Source organism: Stegostoma tigrinum, chromosome 10 (assembly GCF_030684315.1).
Source record: "Stegostoma tigrinum isolate sSteTig4 chromosome 10, sSteTig4.hap1, whole genome shotgun sequence".
Taxonomy (NCBI): domain Eukaryota; kingdom Metazoa; phylum Chordata; class Chondrichthyes; order Orectolobiformes; family Stegostomatidae; genus Stegostoma; species Stegostoma tigrinum.
The window spans coordinates 94,502,575-94,517,673 of record NC_081363.1 but is presented as its reverse complement, the minus strand read 5'-3'; the positions used below and the strand labels follow the sequence as shown (position 1 = coordinate 94,517,673).

Here is a 15,099-nt window from a genome sequence, read left to right as displayed (position 1 = left end):
AACTCCTAGGCTCAGAACAGAAGCCACTTTCTAAGTCTGTTTCGAGTCAGGAAGAACATGACTGAATCCTGGAAATGTGTGTCAGTTCAGATACTGATGTCAAACTGTCAACTGTTCCAGAATAAAAGTAAACATGTTGAAACTTCTAATCTGAAATTGACTGTTGCCATTACAATGTAACAGTGCCTGGTGCTAACTTTTAAAATAGACCTGATCAAAGTCTGTATTAAAATAGATGGAGAATGTTAACCTCAGACACGATGATACAATTGGCATTTCATCTGCCAGGGGAGCAAGGACTTCTAGCATCTTTCTAGGATTTCTCTGTTTTATTTTGTTAAATACCAGAATAAAGAAAAGTACATTAAAAAACATTACAAGTCATAGCAACACGGGAGTAGACTATTCTGCCCATCAGATGCCTCTGCACGTGGGTTATAGTAAACAATGGCGCTTGTCTTAAATGGTATTACGTCCTGACCAGTCTGTCCAAAGGTCTCAGAAACTGATAGTCAGACTTTGAGGCACACAGTGACTACACCTAGAGAAATGGTGGTTAGCAGCAAGAAAATGCCTGAGGTCAAGATCAGCAGCAGGACAGCAGTAGGTGAAGGGCTCAGAGGTGAAACCTAGCAATCAGACTGGAGGGAGGACTGTGGTGAGGACAGCCCTGACTAGACGAGAGAACACCTCGAGATTTGACTTATTTATTTACTGCCATGTGTACGGTGTAAAACTTTGTCTTGTGACCACTGCAGGCAAATCATAGTAAGCAAGGATATACAGGTCAAAGGATGCTGGGACTGAGTGAGGTGTGTAGCGTACGTCACACAGGAGATGTGCTGAGCAAGATCAGCATTTTAACATGATTTGAAGTTAGATAGCCCATTCATCAGTCTAATAATGTCCGGAAAAAAGCTGTTCTTGAACCTGCTGGTGCGTTTGTTCAAGCTACTGTATCTTCTGCCTGATGGAAGAGGTTGTGGGAGAGCATTACACAGTGGGAGGGGTCTTTTATGATGTTGGTACCCTTTCTTTGTAGGCATGTAGTCCTTGGGTGGAAGGTTGGCTTCCGTGATGGTGAGGCCTGCGCACACCGTCTTCTACAGTTAGTTCAGTCCTGGGCAGAGCAGTTGTCGTACCAGGGCATTTTGAACCCAGGGCAGTATGCTTTCTATGATGCATCTGTAAAAGTTGGTGATGGTCCTTATGGACTTGGCAAATTTCCTAAGCTGCCTGCAGAAGAAGAGATGTCATTGTGCCTTCTTGACCGTCACATCTAACTGGTAAGTCCAGGCCAGTTTCTTGATTTTTTATCATCACTCCTGGAAACTTAACTCTCAATTTCCGCTCTGTTGACTTAGATGGGAATGTGTTCTCCTCCCTTCTTCCTGAAGTCAATGATTAGTTCTTTTGTTTTGCTGACATTGAGGGAGAGGCCGTTTATCATTGCATCATGACACCATGCCTCCAGTCTCCTTTCTGTAGGACACAAACCTCAATTCAAGTGGGCAATATTTTCACATTGGGCCAGAGCAACTTTCCAGAAGGTCAAGTAAGGGCAAACAGGCCAAGTAAGGGCAGGGCAACAGGAACTTTTTCAGGCCATTCAGCTCAGAGGCTGCAGAACAGAACTTGCACTGCGGTAGTTACAGGGAATTGCTGAACAAGCACTAACCTCCACTCGACAGTGCCCCAATTGTAAGATGCAGAGGGAAATTGATACCAGTTAACAGTCTGCACTGCAGGGTTTATTATTGATGGAGTCGGGGGATGGAAGCTGATGGTGGTGCTGGTGCTGGTCCCTGAGTCTCAAATCAGCAATTATCAATCCTTCAGCTTCTTCCTGTAACACTTGGATGACCACCTGACTGAGAAATTCACCGAGTGACAATCTCCTCTTGTAAATCTCCAGTAAATCTGCCTCTACCACCTTCTCTGGCTGTACATTTCAGATAATAACTTTCCCCATTATTTAAGATTTTACTTTGACATTCTAGCCACTTGTGTGAAACAATGTGGAACGGAATGTTTGTCAATGTTGTCATGGTGACCTGTCTGCAGTGACATGACTGGGTTTCAGACTTCACCCTCTCCACCGCTGCTTCCTCAATCAGCCTGAAACTATTTTCTTTCAAGCACTTGTCCAATTTCCTGCAATCTAGGCATTGGAAAGATTTCTCCCCAGTGTAGATACTGATGTACTAGCAGCTTGGACGAATTAATGAATCCCTTCCCACACACAAGAGCATGTGAAAGGTCTCTCCCCAGTGTGAATTCGCTGATGTATCGACAGGCTGGATGATCGCCTGAATTTCTTGCTGCAGTAAGAGCTTTGGAATGGGGAATACCCAATGGGAATGTGCTGGTTCTCCCTCAGTCCACATGGACATTTAAAGCTGTTATCCCAGTTACAGCAATGACACTGTCTCAATTTTGCAAATAAAAATATGTACCTGTTCCCACACACAGAAATGGTAAATGGCCTCTCTCCAGTGTGAACCTGCTGGTCCATCAGCAAGGTGGATGAATGAACAAATGCTTCACCACATTCACTGCAACAGAACAACCTCTCTCCTGGATGACTGCATCAATGATATTCCAGCTCATATGAATAATTGAATACATTCTCACAGTCCCTACATTTACATGGTTTCTCCCCAGTGTGACTCTGCTTATGTTTTCGCAATCCAGATGATCGACTGTAGCCTCATCCACATCCACAACATGTGTTGCAGTTTCTTCATCCTGTGAATGGGGTGCTTTCTGTTTCCAGGAATCAAGCATCACTGTCAGATCCAGATGTGATATTTGAGTTTTCCACTTGTACATGTTCTCCATCTAATATCTGGTGAAATGAATTGAAAAAAGGGAATGAGAGAGAGAGGGAGAGAGAGAGAAACAACAAAAATACAAAATAAAAACTGAAAGAACTGTGGATGCTGTAAATCAGGAACAAAACTGGAAGTTGCTGGGAAAGGTCAGCAAGTCTGGCAGCGTCTATGAAGATAAATCAAAGTTAATGTTTTGGGTCCAATGACCCTTCCTCTGAACTTCCGGGTCACCAGACCTGAAATGTTAACTTTGATTTTTCTTCATAGAAGTTGTCGGATCTGCTGAGCTTTTCCAGCAACTTCTGGTTTATAAACAAAAATACAAAGCAAGATTGAGAAATTGAGCTGAATAAATCTGCTCTTTCATGGGGTCAGCAGGTGAAAGGGAGAGTCTGAAAGCTGCCCGATTTTACCAACTTACAGAAGTGTCCATCAGGAAATGCAACCTACCACCAGGTTTTGGCCAACACAAAAGAAGTTGAGAAGTTAGCAAGGATTTCTATATTTGCATCTCAATGTGATGTTTGATGGAACCTGTCACCTCCACAAGTTGGAGCCAAGAGCAGCAGGTCTGTGTAAACATTATCTCCAAATTCCCTTCAAGTCACATTCTGATTTGGACATAAGTTGCTGTTCCTGATTTGTTGCTGATGAAAATTCTATAAATCTTTATCAGAACGCATTATGGTTGTACCTTCAGCACCTTGTCTGCAACAGTTCAACAACAGGAAAACTATCACCTTCTCAGTGGGGAACTTGGATTAGACAGATCTCCTTAAGTTCCATTTATTGCAATTTTTCTTTGGATTTTGAGTTAGTAAGCAGTGCGTTTCCTGTGCATCTGAATTTAATAATTATCTTGTATTACTGTTGCCACAGTGGTTTATTTTAAAAAAGGTTTTTGAGGCCTGGCTGTAAATTGGATATCTTTGTGTGCACCACTAACAGATTTTTTTGTTCTTCTCAGATTATTTTCTAACCCGATAAGGAAAATAATGGGGCCTCAAGGTTTGATAGAGATTTACAAAACTTTCTTTTAAACAGTTGAGCAAAATGCCCATAGCTCAGAGAGGGAGACTTCAGCTTTCACTTTTACTTTGAGTTTTGAGCAGACTTGTGAAGTTATTGGAATAGGATGGCCGTGCAGATCGGTTCTCTAAATAGCGAAGGAGATATTGTGAACTAGATAACCTGAGAATGAGGAGTTAGAGTTTGCCCCACACCAGACGTGTTGTAACTAAACCTTAAAAGCAGCTGAGCATATTTAAGCTCGAGTATATAATAGCTCCAGGGAGAAGCTCTAGCATTAAAGCATTAAAGCCAAAAGTGTGTTAAACCTACAAAGGTGCAGACACAGAGGCTCTGCTGTGAGTACTGCATAACCCTTGGATACAGGATAGGCCATTTAGGACTGAAATGAAAAACACATATTCATTGAAAGGGTAATGAACCTGTAGAATTTTCTCCCATAGAAGGCTGTGAAGCCAAGTCTGAATATATTCAAGAAACAGATGGACTTTTTTTTAAGATTTTAAAGGTGTCAACAAGTGCAGGGCGAAAGCAGGAATGGTGTACTGAGATGAGGATCAGTCACGATCACAATGAATGGCAAGGCAGGCTCAAATGCTGAATGGTCTATTCCTGCTCCCAGTTACTATGTTTCAATGAGTGCTGTATTGGGTAATGTACAAAAGCTATTTTGTTTCTTTTTAATTTATAACTGAGTTTTTGCATTTTGTGTGGTTATATGTTTACTGTGTTTTTAAAGATAAATTTTTGAAATTGTATTATAAGTTTATTATTATTGTTTGCTTTATTCTATTTTATATTCATCTCTTTTACTAATTAGTTTTTATTTTATTGTTAAAGAAAAATCTGCAGCACTATATGCTTATGTTTTAGTGAGAGACAACATTGTTAAACTATTAGATTTCTGCCTGGCTTGTCTAACAATGACTTCAGCTGGGATCATAACATGTGGAGGGTCATGGGGTCTCTTGATGGGATTTTGGAGTTCCTTAGCTTTAAAAAGTATCTGTGTCTTTCTTGTCCAAATAACAGCTACAGAATAGTTCCAGGGCATAAAGCAGAGTGTAGTGGGCATGTTCATTGCACAAAACCAAACAATGGTTTAGATGTGGCTAAGAGTTTTCCGGAAGTGAAAGATAATTCACTGATCAATCTAAAATCTTTGAAAACTAAACCGAGAGAATTAGCAAATAAATTGAAGGTAGAAGTACAAGTAGGATCTTGTGAGGATGAGAAACTTCAAGTCATTTTACAACATTTAGAATTGGAAGAAAGGAAACTTTGAAGCAGGGTATCACAGTTGGAATTGGCTGATATATAGTTATAAATGAAAAGAGACAGGACTTGGAGAAAAATATAAATACCTGAAATTATAGAAAATGAAAAATAGAGAGTCATGAAATTAGAAGGCAAAGTGAACAGGGAATAATGGAGACTGAAAAGCAAGGAGAAATGCAAAAGGAGGTGGATTTTAAAAATCAAACTCCAAAGAGATAAAGAAATTGGAGAACATGAGTTTGTCAAGGAAAAGGTGAGAATAGAGAAGGAAGAAACAGGTAATACCCTGAAGGGTAATAATGATTCCATTGAGGGAATTGATTTACACAAGAATCTATGCTTCGTATCTAAATTAACAAGGATGGAGCCAAGACATGCTTTACCTCATTTAAGAAGGTAGTTGCACAGATTAAATGACTAAAAGTGATTTGGACTCCCATGTTACAAAGTATTTTGGCATGCTATGACAGTATACACCAGCTTCCCAGGAGAACAGTCTGCAATGTAGGAAGCTTTCTAAGTGACAACAATGAATGCTTTTCTGCTCGTCTCTAAAGCTTATGAATTGAAGGTGACATTTACTGATACCCCCCCCACCAAACCTCCATTAGTGTACTCGCGCAAAACACACACGTGCAATACACCAGCCTGTACTGCCAATGAATTCTTACCATCCGGTTGTTAATCTTCATGCTTACTTGAGCCCCACCGCATTTTGTTTTGTAACTAGTAGGGTTTTCACAGTCTGCACGAGCAGAGCTTTCTGCATCGTGTATGTCAGGAAACTCGTTTTAATTGAAGTTAGAGAAACATTTTGAGAAGTTATGGGAAATTACCATCACGAAATAATTCAAATAGCAGTCTTTCAAATTTAGAAACTTATTTGATAAGCACCAAGTATTCACGACCAGTGAAGCAGCAAATCTGGCAGATACTGTTACTATCTCACACAGACACATATGTGGAGAAATGAATGTATGGCAATATTTCATCTCACCTGATTTTATGTTACTGGAGATGTTCTTTTCTCTCTCTTTCTCAGTCAATTCTTGTCGGAACCAAAAAGAATGTACTATTTCCTCGGCATGAGGAAATCCTTCTAACACACAGCCAGTATGTTATCACACCCAAAGTGAAGGTATAGGATCTAGATGATTGGCAAACATAAGAAAAGTGAGAATTCAAACGGTGTGAAAAAAAGTAGTATTTGCACACAAGAACAAGGGAAGGTCTCAGACCTGAGTGAGTGAGGTTTATGGACTGTCACAGAGTCAGATACACAAATGGACTGAAGTTGAAGCTCAAAATGCAGCTTCGATGATTTGACAGTGACTTCACAGGCAGTCTGGCCAGAAGGTGGCCATAACTGGGTGTTAAATATCACAAGTTACAATGAATTTGAAATGAAAATAAAGGATGCAGCAACTGGATAGAAGGAAGACTGGTGCACTGGTACAAAAGAACTGTAGATAATCAAAGCAGTATGGAGGTTTCATTTCAATAAAACAAACCCCTGTGAACATTGGAAATTTTAAACTAAAACAGAAATCGGACAAATGCAGCAGGTCTGGTAGCATCTGATGAGGAAGAATAGTTAACATTTCAAACCTGTGACTGTAGTCTTGTATTCTTTGTTTCCAATTATGCAATGTCTGCAACATTTTGCTTTTATTGGTGGCATGAGGCTTTTCTCCTTGGAGAAGGGAAGTTAACTTGAGATCTGATTTGTATGTCTAGAATCATGAGATATCAGAACAGAGTCGATAGTGAGACATTGTTCACTGTGTTGGTGAAATCAGAAGCAGAGGATACCAGTTCAATGAGACTAACAAAGGAATTCTCATATGAGGAGGGTGAAACACCTTTCCCATTGCAAGTGGGAGAATGCATTGTCAGGTTCATTCAATCCCTTTAAAAGAGAATTGGACAATTACGTGAATGGAAACGATGAAGGATTGGGACACGATGTGGTGCTCATGCACAGACACTGGGGATCAAATTCTGTCCTTCGATTCTGTAACAAGATGCAGGGAATTCTGGGACTGCATGTGGCTCTCATAACCTCCCCCATCCCCAAACATTCAAATCAGATTAGAGAAATGAATGTGTGGATCACAGACTGGTGAGAAGAAGTGGGTTCAGGGCTGTGTGGGACTTGCACCAGCACCAGCACCAGCATGGTGGGAAATGAGGAATTTAAACTGCAGCTAAACTGGAAAAATCAGATGCGCTAATGTAGCCTTGATGAAGAGTTCATAAAATGTTCTCAAAATAGTCGCTTTGAACAGCATATTCTAAAGCTAACCAGAGAGCCAGTTGTACTGGACTTGATGTTGTGCAATGACAGAGGTTTAGTTAACAACCTCACAGTGAAGGCCCTCAGAGGTAGCAGTGACCCTAATCTGATGGAATTTTACAACCATTTTCAGGGACAGGAGTGGGTATCAGGCTATTATTTTAAACTTAAATTAGGGCAGTCATGTGGGTGTGAAATCAGAGCTGGAGTGAAGTGGCAATTTAGCTTCAGAGGTCGGTTGAGATACAATGGCAAATAATTAAGGGGATACATCAGTGTACACCCATCAGATACATTTGAGTGAGAAAGAAAAGTTCCAAGTCAATGAGTATGCTCCAGTAATCATCACACAGACATGGTGACAGGCTGACATGGATTTGGAGCAGGATATTGAAGGATTCATGACATTGGAGGATTGGAAACTGGGAAAAAATGGAGGAAATATGACATCATCTGCGGGTAACTATAAAATGCATTTTAGATGATGTCAACTACAAAGAAGAAGCATACAATTGCTGAAGTATGGGTGGCAGATTAGACAAAACAGAAGGTATAAAATGGCAAAGAATGATTACAAGATTAATAAGGAGAGAAAAAAAATAGGAGACAAAGTTAGCCAAAATACAAAGACAGTTTAGCAGTTTCTCTGCATATTTAAAACAAAGTTCATAAAGGAAGCATCTGTACTAAAGGAGAAAAGTCTGACGAATTACTAATAGAAAACAAACAGCTGGCGGGTGAATTGAACGGGTATTTTTCATTGGCCTTATTCAATAAGCAGGAATTAATCAGGAAATGGAGGAACTGAAGAAAATTACAATCACCAGAGAAACATATTGAGTGAATTGTCGGAACTACATGCTGAGACACGCTGAGTCCTGATGGACAGTATCCTGGAATTTAAAGGAAATGACCAGAGAGTTGATGTGTTGGTTTTGGTTTTTGTTTTGGATTTTAAAATTCCCTAGATTTGGGGAAGATTCATAGATTGGAAAACAAAGAAATTTAAATCCTTTATTCAAATGGGTATAGACAGAGAATGCAGGTAACTGTGCACCAATTAACTTATAACGTATTCCCTGTGATGGATGTTATGATCAAAGATGACATAGCAGGGCAGGAAGCAAATTTTAAGGTGAGCAGTCAGTGGTTCGGTAAGAAGAAATCAACTTTAAACAATTTACTGTCATCCTTTCAGGAAGTAACACATTCTTGATGAAAAGGAACCAATGGAGCATAATGGCACAGGTTTCTTGGGGTAATTCAAGAGACACTGCAGAAATTCATTCCAAGGAAGAAGAAACACGCTAAGGTGAGGAGGAGACATTCACTACTGCACGGGATGGTGGGTAAAAATATTCCCGTTGGTGAGATTGTTAGCTATGATGTGAGTGTGAATTGGGACGGCAATCAATATAACCTGAAACAAAATAGTGTGGAAATAAGCATAAATGACAAGAATTCCTAAATATTTTCAGGGAACTGTTCAACAGCATTTTTTTATTCATTCATGGATTTGCACTTTATTAACTGGGCTAAGTTTTACTGTCTGTCCTCAAATGACCTTGACATGGTGGCAGTGAGCTCGTGTGCGTTTGGTTTGGAGACACCCACAATGCTGTAAATGAGGATTTTAATCCAAAATATGTTTTCAGTCCAGCGAGTAAGGACGTATGCCTAGACTTGGTTTTTGGAAATGACGAGGGCTAAGATTACTCAAGGGATCTAGTATTAATCCCAATGGTACACCACAGGACACTAGCCTCCAGTCACACACACAGCCTCCTCCCATCACCCACTGTCTCACCAGTCAGCCAATTTTGTATCTAACTTATCAAGTTACCCTAGATCCCCTGTACTTCGATCTTTAATTTTATCATGTGGACTTTCCTGTTTGGTCTCACTGGTTAGCTCCTTTTAATGGTTTAAATGTTACTTTACTGTCCATAAATAATATAAAGAATGGGTGGTTGTCCCTGGTGTATTAAAATGTGTAACACCATCTTTTCCACTGCCTGTACCAGGGAGCATGCAGAGGTTTTTTGGAGGGTTGAAGAAACTGATCTGATGATCCTGAGTCTGATGAGTAGCGAAAGGGAGTGGGATCCCAGTCATGGGAACAATCTGATTTGGCCAAATTGTCTTGAGCGGTGACTAGAGAGTGAACAGGAGTGGAGAGCTTGGTGATGAGCGCAGCAGGCAAGATGGTGATCTTGATCATATCATCAGCTCCCTGTTAACCATCTGACTGGAGTTTAAGTGTTTGGAGATGTACAAATGTTGTATTTCTTCAGCTGTTGCATTATTTCTGAGTTAACTTGGCCCCACGTTAATAATGTCATGGCAGGATATTATATGTGAAGATTTATTGAATTAAACTCTGAGGTACTCTGTGATGAAATAAAGAGTGAATACTGAACATATGTTGAGTACATGGAGGTATTTGTCGATCTATGGGGTTGACTAGGTCTGAAAAGTAAACAACTGGAAAACCTTTTCCAATCACTTCTTGCATTACTACAGCAGACAGGCCTTGTTTTAACAGCAAGTCAATTGTACTACAATTGTTGTAGTAGTTTAAACATACTGTAAGTTTAACATATTTGAATTATTTGACTTTTATTGAGAATATTAATCCCTATAACTGGAATGAGATTTATCCAATATTATCACAAACAGACCTCAATGAACACTGTTCATCCCCAAATGTGCTTAGCAGCAAATCTCTGTCACGCAAGTAACTTGTGAATTGGCTGGTGTCTTAGCAGATTGGAAGAGTGAGTGAATCTCTTTCCACACTTACACCAAATGACAAACGAGAAGCTATCACATTTCAACCTCAGAAGTGCCCTGTGTACCTCAGATTACCCAGGAATGGCAAGGTATTTGTGAGCGTTAAATGAAACCAGCTGATTCAAACTGCTACTGCAATTCAGAATTACAGGACTGGTGTTCAACAGTACTGGAATGCTGCTGTCCAACCAAGAAATGTTCTGCCATTCACATAAATGTGTAATATGGGATCTGTGTGATGCTAGGCATGTCTGCCATAATCCCAAAGACTGGCTGATCATGCCAAACAGCATTTCCTTTTGAATGTTTGCAACGGCAAGATACTGATCACACTCAACTAGTCCATGCTTGTAAAATGCAAATGACAGTATGAGATGCAATTCTGCAATTTGACAACATTTTCAAAGTATTTCATAGTTATTAATTACAGTTGCTAATTGTTAAGAGTTACACTGACAATCAATTTAGAGTTGTCAGTCCAGCTCACAGTGTGGTCCAGTTGCATGCACTGGAATCTACGTGTGTTAGTACACCACACCCTGTTATTTGTTGACAGGCAAAACATGTACAGATGCTGCACCTGTTTCAACTCAACAAAACAGGCATCAGCCATTAGGTGGTAAATTTTTCAGGTCAATGCCAATCACAGGCAATCTGCCTGGTTTAAAATATAAACAAAGCCGTGAAATGTCTGCTCCAGGCCCACAGGGTTCCATCTGTTTAAAAATCACAAAAAGTTTCCAAGTGCGGCAGAGTTTCAGCCAATAGGGGAGCTCCAGATCCAGCCCAACCCCTCAGTCACCCCAAAGGGTTGGAGGACCGGCTGTTCACGCTTGGTCCTCCAACTAACAAGAACGTCATGAACACCTGATATGGGAGTTGGAAAAAATTCCTTCCCCAATCCTTATAAATTAATGGGAAAATAAATTACATTTGGTCTTTTCCACTATTTCTTAAATTCTCCCATTTCTTGGAGTTTTACTACTCGATTATTTAGTGATAATTAACTGAGTTTTTAAAACTTTTCACTTCTAAGTGACTGAGCATAGTTCGCAAACATCAAGAGTTCACTAGATAGTTAGGTACACACAGTACTGGGAGGTGTTTCATTCAACAATTCTGTTCTATTTTTAATCTTTCACGAGCTGTGTGCTCACAGTCAAGTTGGGGATATCCTTACTTTCCAGGTGTTTGTTTTGCTGAGCTCTCCTCATTCTCAGCCGTTATGTTTGGATTTCCTCTGTGTGCATCAGTGACATTCAGTTGCACATTTTAAAAAATACAGACTTTATTCACTATGGTATATGGGTTTGATTTTAAATGCTGCCGGGATAAAATAGCAGAAAGATCTAAAAGATCCAAGAGAAAGAAATGTTTTCTTTTTTAGTGGAACGTGCTTCGCTAATGAATGCTTGTTGGTTGATTGACGACAGACTAACAGCAAACTCCTATGGTTAAGTGGTTAAGCCAACAGATACAGAGAGCATGATGTAAATATAAATATTCCAATCTGAATCCCTCAGATCTGAAACATTTCTGAATGTGTCATAATTCGCAAAGGCTAGCAAAGTAAAAGTTCAACCACAAATATCACATGAAGGAATAGGTTATACTCACTAGGAAAGCCTGAAGATCTTTTCCTTGGAAAAGAGAAGGCTGAGAGATGCCATATTAGCAATGGAAGGTTTTGTTCCAGTTTTGTGTTTACTAATGTAGGGAAAACATAAATCTGCCCATTAACTTCCAGCCAGGAAAGGTCATCGTTCTACACCAATTTTGATCTGACAGCACATTTCCAGCTTTCATCATTGTTATTTCTGACATTATATACAATTGTAAAGAATTTTCTGATCAAGGGCTGGGAGTTCTGAGCCAGGGAAGAAAAATGGCTGGAACACACTTCTTGCTCTCCTCAAGATCAACTTGCTAGGTCAGTCCTGGCTGTAATGGCCAGCAGCAATACTGTCAGAATCTGACTCCCAGTCAGTAGTGAACTCGCTGATGTTGCAGCAGATTGGATGACTCAGTGAATCCCTTCCCACAAACAGAGCAAGTCAATGGCCTGTCCTCTGTATGAGTGCATTGGTGTTTCAGAAGGTGAGATGCACATGTGAATTTCTTTACACACATAGAGCAGGTGAATGGTCTCTCCCCAGTGTGAATTTGCTGGTGTGTGACCAGGGTCGATGATCATGTAAAATGCTTTCCTACACACCGAGCAGGTGAATGGCTTCTCTCCAGTGCGAGTGCGTTGGTGTCTCAGCAGGTTATTGCTACTTTTCAAAGTCTCCTCACAGTCAGAACATTTAAAAGTTCTCTTCGCAGAATGAACTCGCTGGTGTCTCAACAGGTTGGATGAATTAATGAACCCCTTCCCGCATGCAGAGCAGGTATATGGCCTCTCCCCAGTATGGGTGCGCTGATGTACACTGAGTTCAGATGATTTTCTGAATCCAGTCTTGCAGTGAGAGCACCTGAAAGGTTTCTCATTGGTGTGAACACGTTTATGGGACATCAGGTCCCCAGAACATTTGTAGCACTTTCCACAGTCTGAACATTTAAAAGGTCTGTCATTAGTGTGAACCCGCTGGTGAGCAAGCAGGTTGGATGACTCTCTGAATCCTCTTCCACACTTGGAGCAGGTGAACGGCCTGTCCCCCGTGTGAGTGCGTCCATGTATTTCCAGCTGGGATGGCCAACTGAATCTCTTCCCACAGTACTCACATTTCCACGGTTTGTCCATGGTGCTGGTATCTTTGTGTCTCTCCAGGTTGGATGATTTGCTGAAACCTCTTTTAAATAAAAAAAACGTGTAATTTCTCTGGGTTGAGAATGGTGGAATGCTTATTCAGGCATCGTAATTGGTTAAAGCTCTTTACACAGTCAGTGCATGGTAACATTCTCGTTTGGGTGTTTCTGTGTCTCACGATGAGGTTTTCCCCAACAGACAGAAGAGGCAAGCATTTCTATTTCCACATTGAAAAGCTGATGATAATCAGATCCTGACTAGTGAGTTTAGTTTTCATTTGCCATTCACAAATCAGCTTCTCCCAATCCTCTGTAAAGGAAATATAGAATGTCAGTATTTTGCAACGATTTGTAGCTCAGGTCATGGGTGAGATTGTTGACTTGCTCACCCTGAAAACAAAAACAAGCCAGCTCGACGAGCAAGTCAACAACCTCAATGCCAGAATCACGATCAGTCCATTGATGGCAATTCAGAGCAAATAATTCTAGCTTCTCAGTCAGTCAATCAGATTGATATTGTGAAGAGCCAGTGCAGACATGGCTGGTCAAAAGGTCTCCTTCCACACTGTAACATTTCTGTGACGGAATGTTCTTTCCACTCAAACTAATAAAAGCAAAAATAAAGAACAAAGTCATGAGGAAATTCCCAGCGTCAATGAGACATTTTTTTTACTCCATATTCCTTCCTGGGATGAGGGCACCGCTGGCTAGGCCAACACTTATTGCCCATCCCTAACTGCCCAGAGGGCAGTTATGAGTCAACCACATTGCTGTGGGCCTCGAATCACATGTAGGCCAGACCAGGTAAGGATGGCAATTTCCATCCCTGAAGAACTTTACTGAGCCAGATGATTTTTCCAACAATCAAAAATTGATTCACGGTCATCATTAGACTCCTAATTCTAGCTATTTATTGAAATCAATTTCCACCATCTGCCGTGGCAAGATTCAAACCCAGGTCCCCAGAACATCACCTGGGTCTCTGGATTAACAGGCCAGTGAGAATACCACGAGATGATTGCCTCCCCTTATGCTGACATGTTAGCATTGTGGAAGATATCAAATGTAATGGTCGGCAGTGTGTGCCCAGGGACAGTTGGGCATGGAAAAGACTTCTCATGGAGGGCAGGCAGGAAAGTAGAATTAAAGTAAAAATCTGATCAGCCATGATCTTACCAGAATGATAGAGAAAGCTCGCTGGGCTGACGACTGTTCCAGTTTCTTAAATAAGAATGTTCAGTAATAACCCATGTGCCAACTCCTGTGGGTTTACCCAAGTACTACAGAATGCTGTTTTAGCCAGAATTCCCTGACTCACCAACTCTTCTCCACGTTGAGCAGCCACAGATGAGAAATCAGGGCTGAAGTGACACAAAACGAGACGTTCAGCTCTTCTACGTATCAGGAGTTGCAGCCGCAGCCACTCAACTGAATGTATCCAAGGCCCATGGCAACTTGAGGCTGCATAGGTCAGCTGTGGCTGGGAATGGGTGAAGCTGCTGAAAACCCCATTGTTAATTACGGTTACACGCCTGGCGCTAGGACCCACCCGAGACCGTTGGAACCCCACTCACGCTAGGAACCCAGTCAAGATGGTGACCACTAAACTGGAACCGCTTCCTGGGCAAGGGCCTGGATCTGGAAATACAGCACCTGTAGATTCATTTTTAGTTTTCATTACCTTCCAGAGGTGTTTAGAAACCCCTCCCGGGCCACTGTGGTTTCCATCGCTCCCCTCGCACTTTCAACCTTTACCGACTGCGAATGTGACAAAAGAGCGTCTTCTACCGCCGCCATTACTCTCAGCGTACACATTCCAAAGAACGCAACGGCACGACGCCTGCGCAGTGCTGTCCTGTAATGTTAATCAGGGACCTTTACCAGCGCGGGGACTGCTGGGTAGAGACCCTGCCATTGAAATCCCTCAATCAATAAAAATTTTACTGTGATGCAGCAGATGGAGAACGGTGCAGTACAAAAAACGATACAGCACAGAAGCAGAGATAATAAAATGTGAGGCTGGATGAACACAGCAGGCCAAGCAGCATCTCAGGAGCACAAAAGCTGACGTTTCGAGGCCCAAAACGTCAGCTTTTGTGCTCCTGAGATGCTGCTTGGCCT

The 15,099-nt window shown here is 41.2% G+C and overlaps 1 long non-coding RNA gene across 1 annotated transcript; it reads right to left on the bottom strand.

The window, feature by feature from the left end:
- Nucleotides 1-328: 328 nt before the first annotated feature.
- Nucleotides 329-14,808, bottom strand: LOC125454786 (uncharacterized). The gene is made up of 4 exons (XR_009446280.1): nt 14,660-14,808; nt 11,848-13,288; nt 6,139-6,288; nt 329-2,848 (listed from the first exon to the last, which is right to left on the bottom strand). It is a non-coding gene; the product is annotated as an uncharacterized LOC125454786 (long non-coding RNA).
- Nucleotides 14,809-15,099: the final 291 nt, after the last annotated feature.